Raw genomic sequence first — 9,721 nt, forward strand, 5'->3', positions numbered from 1 at the left:
GGGTCAAATACCCTGGGCTTTGGGCTTCTGCCTTACTTGAGGTTCCGGGGGACATGAGCATTGGTGGCCCATGAGTCGAGCTGGTATGCTTGTGTTGAATGTTGACTGTGTACCCAGCCCTGCTTGGAAAGGCAGCTGAATTGTGCCTGATTTACAGGTGTAAAGAAGGAATACCGTGTGCCCACAGTCCCTCGGCCATCAAAAGAATGGGCCCTCAACACCTACACGTTCCCTCTTCCCCCTGGTCACCCTGGCTGCTCACTTCTTGAGGTTTCAAGAGCTGCCTTGGGGTTTGGTTTTTAACCATGTAACCTCACTTGGTACCACCTTCAGGCATATCTTTCAGGAGGGGCCCCTGAAGTGAGAAGGGGGCTGATGCTGAGATGGGGGTGTCTTGATGCAGAGGAGACCAAGAGCCATGTTTTGGGGGCAGCTTTACCTTTCAGGAGACTGAGTCCCAACTTGGGTGCCAATTTGCTACTCGTGACCTCAGCCAAGTCTTCTTCCCCCTCTCGCCTCTACCTTCAGAACTGTGAAATGGGTGTGTTCATATCCAGGTAACATCTCCCAGGCCAGAAGTTGGAAATGGTTGGGGGATGAACGAGATAATATTCAAGCACGCCCTGTGCAGCCCCCAATCTGTAGAGAAGGGGAGGTCCAGGGAGGTTGATAGATCTGCCCAAACTATTCACACTTCTAACGCCAAATGTGTGGGGATTTTTTCCACCTACACCAATCATTTCTCCAACTCTCTAGACATCACAGGTGCTCTACAGTTCAATTCTGACAGTGTAACTGAAGTTGGCACAGACCCCACAGATGAAGGGTTCAGCCCTGCAAGAGTGTCCCCACTGCAGACATCAGCACGAGTCCAAGGTCTCCTAGGACTTCTGACCAACCAGCTATAAATTGGGAGTTTCCACGACCCCCAACTCAGGTTCAATAATTTGCTAGGATAGCTCATAGAGCCTAGGAAAGCACTTTACTTACTAGATCACTGGTTTATGATAAAGGTTATAACTTAGGAACAGCCAGATGGAAGAGATGCATAAGGGCAAGCTACTGGGTAGAAGCTTCCATGCCCCCTCTGGGCAGACACCTTCCCAGTATCTCCATGTGTTCACCAACCAGGAAGCTCTCTGAACCCCAGAGGTTCCATTGTGTAAGCACAATTGATTGAATCGTCAGCATTTGGCGGTTAATTAAATCTCCAGCCCCTCTCCCTTACCAGGAGGTTTGGGAGGTGGGACTGAAAGTTGCAACCCACTACTTAAGGCTAGATCTTTTGGAAGACCAATCCACCCACAGCTGGCCTCTTGCTCTGGCGCCCCCTAGTGGCTCCCCTGGCAGGCCAGGCAGAGGCCTCTGGACCAGGCTGTGGCTTTGGCAGGACCCTGCTGAGCTGAGGCCAAGGTGTGTGTCAGCCCCAAGCCTGCCAGCGGTGAGTCACAGATGGCCTAGCCCCAGCTCCAGGAGTTGACCAGGGATGGCAGACTCACTTCCCTCTCCAGGACTGGCTCAGAGTCAGAGCCCATTTTTGCCAGGCTGGGTGTAGATCCCAAGGGGTCTTGGGCCCCGCCCCACCCTAAGGAGCCCCCATTATCAGACACAAATACAGGCTGGCCTTTTAAGAAGTAAGTCAGAACTTCCTTTGTTCTAAACCCTTTCATGGCTTCCAGGCACCTTCTCAATAAAACCCAAACTCCCATATTCCTCTCCAAGGCCCCACCTGTGACCTCTCCCCACCCTCTGTCCCTTCCAGCCATATCAACCTCCCTGTGTTCTCATTATGCCCAGCTGTTCCCACCCCAGGGCCTTTGCTTATACTGTGCCTTCCACCTGGAATGCCCTTCCCCCAGTTCTCCCACAGCCAACTCCTCCCTGTGGAGCTCAGCCCATCCCACCCCACCTTTGGTTCTTTCCTAGCAATTTCACACCCCTAAATTATTTGAGTTGTGTCCCCTGGCTCAGATCAGGTCCCAGCCCAAAGTAGGTGCTCAGCAAATGCCCAAGGGATGAGAGACTGAGGCTGTTTCCGGACACATGCAGGTGGAGATTTGGGGATCCCCTCTGTGCTCAGAGCCCTAACTTTCTGCTCAGGATGGGCAAGCGGTACAGAAACCACCATGACCCTCAATCCTGACCCGCCACCCCTGAGTTTGCCCTTAGAATCTCCTCCTCCCAGGAGCCAGTGGTGATTGGCCGGAAGTTGGCTGTGAGTCACAAAGCCACTGTGGCACCAGGGCCCCATGGCAGGCCATTTGGGCTGATGGGTTCAGCTTCAGGGGCAGGTGAGTAGGGTTGGTGGAGGGTTTGGGGGGAGTAGTACATGGGGACCCAGTCATTCTTCCCTGGCCTCCAGTGTCCTCAGAGTCTCTCTGGGCCCTCAAGATCACTGAGGGGGGATCAGCTCCCCAGCCCCTCAGAGCAGGGACACTAAGGTCCCCCAAAGGCCTGATGGTGGGTTTGTCTGCCTGGGGGCCCAACCTGGAGAGTCCGTCATCTCTCATTGGGAGCCTGGGAAAGTGGTCTTAGCTCGTGTGCCATAAAGAAACTGAGGTTCAGTGGAGTTTACTCAAAATTGCAGAGCCAGCCCCTCAGTTTATATGTTCGGGGGCCCCTATTCCTCTTTCACATACCCTGTAATCCTATTCCTCTCACTGTCTCATCTGTTTGTTTGCTCATTCTGGTTGAATTAATCAAAAGGGCTGAACCATGTGGTTGATGAAACCCCAAGCCCTAGGGTGGACCAATTCAGACCCTGTAGCTGCCATCTCCAAGTTCTGAAGCTTGGGCTCCATCCATTCAGTCCATTCATCCATCCATCCATCTATCCATCCATCCATCCATCCATCCATCCATCCAATCCATTCATGCATGCATGCATCCATCTAGCCATCCATTCATCCACAAACATCTATTGACCACCTGCTGTGTGGACTATTCTAGGCACTGGGGATTCATGAACAAACAAAAGAGACAGGCATCCCCACCCACAGGCAGCTCATAGTCTAATGGGGTAGGCCAATCAGAAACAACATAAAGCAGTAAGACACATAGTATGTTGGAATCTCCAGGCCTCAGCTTCCTCCTCTGTGATATGGGGACAATGACTGTGCCTACCTCCAAGGGAGCCAGCCTCAGGCCCATTTGCTGTTATGACTCAGTTCACGTTGACACCCATTTTAAATGGGCCCAGCCATCTTGGGGCTGGGGTGAAGACAAGGCAGGGGGCCAGGTATTCAGACCATCAAACAGGTAAAGCCAGAATGTTCATCGTGAAAGGAGCAGGTGCATGGGCTTTGAAAACAAATGGATTCTGGTCATCTCAATGAACGATATGTCTGAATTTAAGTCTACCATTTTCCTATTTTTATTTCTATTGTCTCTGAGTTTTAGTCCTCTATTCCCCCTCTCCTGCCTTCCTCTGGATTATTTGAGGCCTTTCTAGGCCTTAAATGCACCTTTCAATATGGACTCTGTGATAAAGGAGTTCCTTTAATTTTCTCCTTCCAAGTGAGAATGATGTCCACCTTTTTCAGTAGAGGGCACTGGTGAGAAATTGCAGGAGGAAGCGGCTAGCCTACAAGGAGAGTCAGTGGTGGAGGTGTGGAGAGCCCAGGTGGAAGCTGCTCCAGTCATGGGTTCAGAATGTCATCCCTCTGCGATTTTGGAGCCTTAACCTGGTGAAAACCTTTCTCCAGCCATCTTGACCCCAAAACCACAGCCCCCATGGTGGCCCATGCCCTGCAGGACTCCTGCCCCCACAAGCACCTGGGCTCCCAACATATACTCGTGTCACCAGCTGCTGATCACCTGTTCCTCCACGTTTTCTTATGTAGCAACTTCAGACCAGCTCTGCCATCTGGTGGGCCAAACCACATCTCTGAGGAGGTCTGAACACGCTCCAAATTTGCCTTTCCTTGGGGACACTCCCTTAGCCCTAGGAAATCACGTAAAGTTTCCTTTTGTAGCCTTTTTAAAAAAGTCACCATGAACAGTTCTTTATATTAAACTTCCCCAGTTTAAACTACTGTGTGTTTTTTGTCTCCTGATTGGGCCCAGAATGCTTCAGTGTGGTTTCATTGCCTTCTGGCTTTCCTAGTTTCTGGATAAGAAGTTGGCTGATGAATGAAGTTGCTCCACTGTGTGTTATGTATTATTTTTCTCTGGCTGCTTTCAAGATTTGATATTATTTTTCAGGACATTGCCTGGGTCGAGCCTAGGTGTGTATCTATTGGTATTTATCTTGCTTAGGACTTTCTGAGGTTTTTAAATCTATAAAAAATTTTGTCAACAAATTTTGGCCATTCTTTCTTCACCTATTTTGTATGCCCTTCTCTTTTTTCTGGAACCCCAATTACATTGTATGTTAGATCTTTCAATATTGTCCCACAGGTCCCTAGGTCTTGCTTTATGACCCATTTTCACTCCTCTGTTCTTCAGATTGGATAATTTCTATCTATTTATGTTCGAGCTCACTGACCCTTCTGTTATCTGCTCTCTGCTGGTTAGTCCATCCTTTTCTCCTTTATGTAACTCCTTTGGCTTTTATGTAAAATTTGTTCCTATGAATTGTATAGTTTTTGACCTTAACTATGAATGGTATTTTCCCCATTTCCATTTCCAGCTGGTTTTGCATCAAATACAGAAAAGCTGTTGGTTTTTGTATGCAACCTTGTGCCTTAGGAAAGACAGAAAATTAAAAATATATAGATATAGATTTATATAAATAAATATTTTTGATTAGAATACTAATATCTTAATATTAATATATTTAAATATAGAATATATATGAGATCTGACAATTAAGTTTGCGAACTAGTTGCAATGATGTTGCAAACTTTTTTTTTATATCAGAGGGATTATTTATTATGAATTTATACTAACTGGACAGTTAACCAAGTTTACTATTGGGAAGTGCTGAAAAGGCTGCATGAAAGTGTTAGACGAAAATGACCTGAACTTTTCACCAACAATTCATGGCTCTTGCATCACGACAATACACCAGCTCACACGGCACTGTCTGTGAGGGAGTTTTTAGCCAGTAAACAAATCACTGTATTGGAACATCCTCCCTACTCACCTGATCTGGCCCCCAATGACTTCTTTCTTTACCTGAAGATAAAGGAAATATTGAAAAAAAGACATTTTGATGACATTCAGGACATCAAGGATAACATGATGACATCTCTGATGGCCATTCCAGAAAAAGAGTTCCAAAACTGCTTTAAGGTATGTAGCACTTGCTACACACCTCATTGCTGAATATCATTACGGTCACCTTCCAAGGATTCCCCTTGGGAAGCTATGCACTGACACCCGTGCCTAGTCCACCCTTCAAAGCAATTTTGGAACTCTTTTTCTGGAATGGCCATCAGAGCTGTCGTCGTATTACCCTTGATGTCCTGAATGTCATCAAAATCTCTTCCTTTCAATATTTCCTTATCTTCAGGTAAAGAAAGAACTCACTGGGGGCCAGATCAGGTGAATAGGGAGGGTGTTCCAATACAGTTATTTGTTTACTAGCCAAAAACTCCCTCACAGACAGTGCCCTGTGAGTTGGTGCATTGTCGTGATGCAAGAGCCATGAACTGTTGGCAAAAAGTTCAGGTCGTCTAACTTTTTTTTTTTTTTTTTTTAGATTTTTATTGGGGAAGGGTAACAGGACTTCATTGGGGAACAGTGTGTACTTCCAGGCCTTTTTTCCAAGTCAAGTTGTTGTCCTTTCAATCCCAGTTGTGGAGGGTGCCGTTCACCTTCAAGTTGTCCTTTCAGTCTTAGTTGTGGAGGGCGCAGCTCAGCTCCAGGTCCAGCCGCTGTTTTCTAGTTGCAGGGGGCACAGCCCACCATCCCTTGTGAGAGTCGAACCAGCAACCTTGTGGTTGAGAGCCCACTGGCCCATGTGGGAATTGAACCGGCAGCCTTCGGAGTTGGGAGCATGGAGCTCCAACTGCCTGAGTCACCGGGCCGGGCCTAGGTCATCTAACTTTTTTACGCAGCCTTTTCAGCACTTCCAAATGGTAAACTTGGTTAACTGTTTGTCCAGTTGGTACAAATTCATAATGAATAATCCCTCTGATATCAAAAAAGATTTGCAACATCGTTGCAACAAGTTTCCAAACTTAATTGTCAGACCAATATATATATAACTTTTCAATTAGAATCTCTCGGGTTTTCTAGGTAGATAATCCCTGTAGCACCTCTTAAATATTTTTAAATATTTATACTGATTATTCAAGTCCTATAACCACCGAAAATGATTGCAGTGGGGTTGGCCAACTGTGAATCTTGTTCCTTCCTTTAATGGAAGTGACTTTAAGATTTCACCATTTAACATGACATTTGCTGTGGCTTTGTGGTTAGTCTTACTGTCTTTACATACTATCCTATTTGTTAATATTTGTATAAGTTTTTATTAGAAATAGCTATTGAATTTAATAAAATACCTTTTGGGCACTTCTTTAAAAATCATATGGCTGCCTTTTCAATTTCTAGATGTAATGAATTACCTTGGGGATTTATAGATATTATATTCTTAAATCTTGTAATAAATCCTACTTGGCTATAGTATTATTCTTTTGATAACTGGTCATGTTTATTTAGAAGATTTGCATCTTATCCATGAGTGAGAACTTGATAGTGGTAATATTGTTTTTAAATATCTTATTGTTTCTATGTCTAGGTGAAGGGGGTTAGGTTCACACATATCATTCTGCCTCCTTGACTCGAAGGCTAGAGAATGTCCTAATTTTATAATTTAAATTTTGTTTATTAAAGTCCCCCATGAACCCACTCCTCACACACACACAATCATTTGTCAGTTTGATGTTATGCTTCCAGATTATCCTAAGCATATTTGAATGTGTGCATGTGTTTGTACAGAATATTTTTTAAAAGTTAAGTCATATGGTCCCTGTGGGTTTGCAACATGCATTTCTCGTTGAATATTATGCTGTGGTTATTTGCTCACATTATGTTGTGGTTATTTTAATTGAATTGACATTCCTTAATATCAATTAAAAGTATTTTGGCCTCAACTGTGATGTACACCTGAAACTAATAAACTATTGTATGTTAGAAATATTTTAATAAAAATCTTAAAGAAGTATTTTGGACTCATTATGAAGGTCATGCATAGAGAAAAGCACCCAGTTTGGATTTTCACAATCCAAACAAAGCCATGTGACTGTCCCTAAAGCCCCCCTGTACCCCTTCCCTGCCATCCATGTCCTGACTTCTAATAGCAGAGCTTAACTCCTCTTATCCCCATTTTAATTTCCCATAATTGGAATAACCAATTTGTCCTCTATTTATCTTTCAGTCAAAATAATGTACGTGAGATTCATGTATATTGCTGAGCTCATTCTCCTTGCTGTGTCAAATGGGATTCATTGATTTATAAATAAGTCAATATTTTTATTGGCATTTCCTTATATTGATTAATATAGTTGTTTTATCCATTTTTCTGTTGGTGGACATTTGGATGGTTTTTGGTTTGGGGTGAGTATAAGCACTTAGACCTCCTGAGTATATTCATTGGAGAGGATTGAGTTGCCTTCAAGCTACTGACAGTTTCCCAAAGCGGTCCATATATTTTTTTTTTTATAAAGATTTTATTGGGGAAGGGGAACAGGACTTTATTGGGGAACACTGTGCACTTCCAGGCCTTTTTTTTTTTTTTTTTGCCAAGTCAAGTTGTTGTCCTTTCAATCCCAGTTGTGGAGGGTGCTGTTCAGCTTCAAGTTGTTGTTCTTTCAGTCTTAGTTGTGGAGGGCGCAGCTCAGCTCCATGTCCAGTTGCCGTTGCTAGTTGCAGGGGACACAGCCCACCATCCCTTGCGGGAGTCAAACCGGCAACCTTGTGGTAGAGAGGATGCGCTCCAACCAACTGAGCCATCCGGGAGCTCGGCAACAGCTCAGCTCAAGGTGCTGTGTTCAATTTTAGTTGCAGGGGGCGCTGCCCACCATCCCTTGTGGGAGTCGAGGAATTGAACTGGCAACCTTGTGGTTGAGAGCCCACTGGCCCATGTGGGAATCGAACTGGCAGCCTTCGGAGTTAGGAGCATGGAGCTCTAACCGCCTGAGCCACCGGGCCGGCCCCCCAAAGCAGTCCATATTTTTAATTTTAGCCATTCTTGTAGACCTAGACACCATTTCTGATGACTGGATAGCATACCATTGTACGAGCGTTCTGTTGATGGACTTAAGCGATCTGCTATTGAAAGCATTTGGGTTGTTTGCAGTTTTTACTCTTCCAAACAATACAGTGATAAGCATCCCTGAACACCTTTCTTTGTGCACTTGTAACTGACCCCCTAGCAATTACCTTTTAGGTTATTTCCAGTTGTTTTGTTTTTACATCCAAAAATAACACTGGAATAAGCTTTCTTATACATTCATCTTTGTGGACTTAAAAGTCTTCTTTTTATTATTTTATTGAGATTTTAGTTTTTTTTCTTTTTTTCTTTTTTTTAAGATTTTATTGGGGAAGGGGAACAGGACTTTATTGGGGAACAGTGTGTACTTCCAGGACTTTTTTCCCCAAGTCAAGTTGTCCTTTCAGTCTTAGTTGTGGAGGGCGCAGCTCAGCTCCAGGTCCAGTTGCCGTTGCTAGTTGCTAGTTGCAGGGGGCACAGCCCACCATCCTTTGTGGGAGTCGAGGAATTGAACTGGCAACCTTGTGGTTGAGAGCCCACTGGCCCATGTGGGAATCGAACCGGCAGCCTTCGGAGTTAGGAGCATGAAGCTCCAACCGCCTGAGCCACCAGCCCGGCCCCAGTTTTTTAGCTTTTAACATCTCTTTTCATGTTGGTCTTGAGGACAGAGCCAGCCCAGGGCAGTGTCGCTTCACGTTGCGTGGGATGAAGTTCTGAAGGCTGCTTACTCTTGCAAGCTGGGTTCTGAGATTGCTCCTTCTCCTCCTGCTCCTCTTCAACTCTATGACCATCCAAGGTATGAAGAAGGCTGGGCAAGGGGTCTGGCTGAACCAGCTGGAAGGGGTCACTTCTGCCAAACATAGGCTCTAGGTTATGCCTCAGGGTTGCTTGACAGTGTCCCAACTTACTCTGTACCAAGGTACTTCTGAAAAACATAGTCATCTCCTTATTCTTCCTCTATCCATTCTTCCACCTGCCATTGATCTATCGCCAGTCATCCATTATCCATTCACCGATCCATCCATCCATTCATCAGTCCACCAATGGTCTCTTCAACAATTCCTTTAGCTCTCTTCATTCACACACCCATTAATCTACTCAGATTTCACCCATCTATGTATCCATCTGTCTATCCATCTCTCCGTCTATCCATCCATCCATCCACTCATCATCCCTCCCTCCCTCCTTCCATCCATCCACTCATCTATCCATCCATGTGTCCATTTATTGATTGATCTGTTCATAAATTCATCAACTTCATTTACTCATCCATTCTTCCACTCAACCGTTCATCCATCCCTCCAACTGATTCACCGTTCATTCATCCACTGATTTATCCATTCAGTATTTAGTCATGCATCCACCTATCCATCCAACTTCCAATCCACTCACCCACTCACTTGTTAGTCAAATTAGCCCCTCACCCAACACTTACCCATTCAGAGCCTGGAGCCAAACCCTATGACTGAGATGGGGACACAAAAATGACTCAGACTTGGTTCCTGCCCTCTGGGAATTCACAGTCAATGAGAAGAGGCAAATAGCAATAACACACACACACAC

Source organism: Rhinolophus sinicus, chromosome 15 (assembly GCF_057876585.1).
Source record: "Rhinolophus sinicus isolate RSI-liver-muscle chromosome 15, RSI-T2T, whole genome shotgun sequence".
In the NCBI taxonomy this organism is placed as follows: domain Eukaryota; kingdom Metazoa; phylum Chordata; class Mammalia; order Chiroptera; family Rhinolophidae; genus Rhinolophus; species Rhinolophus sinicus.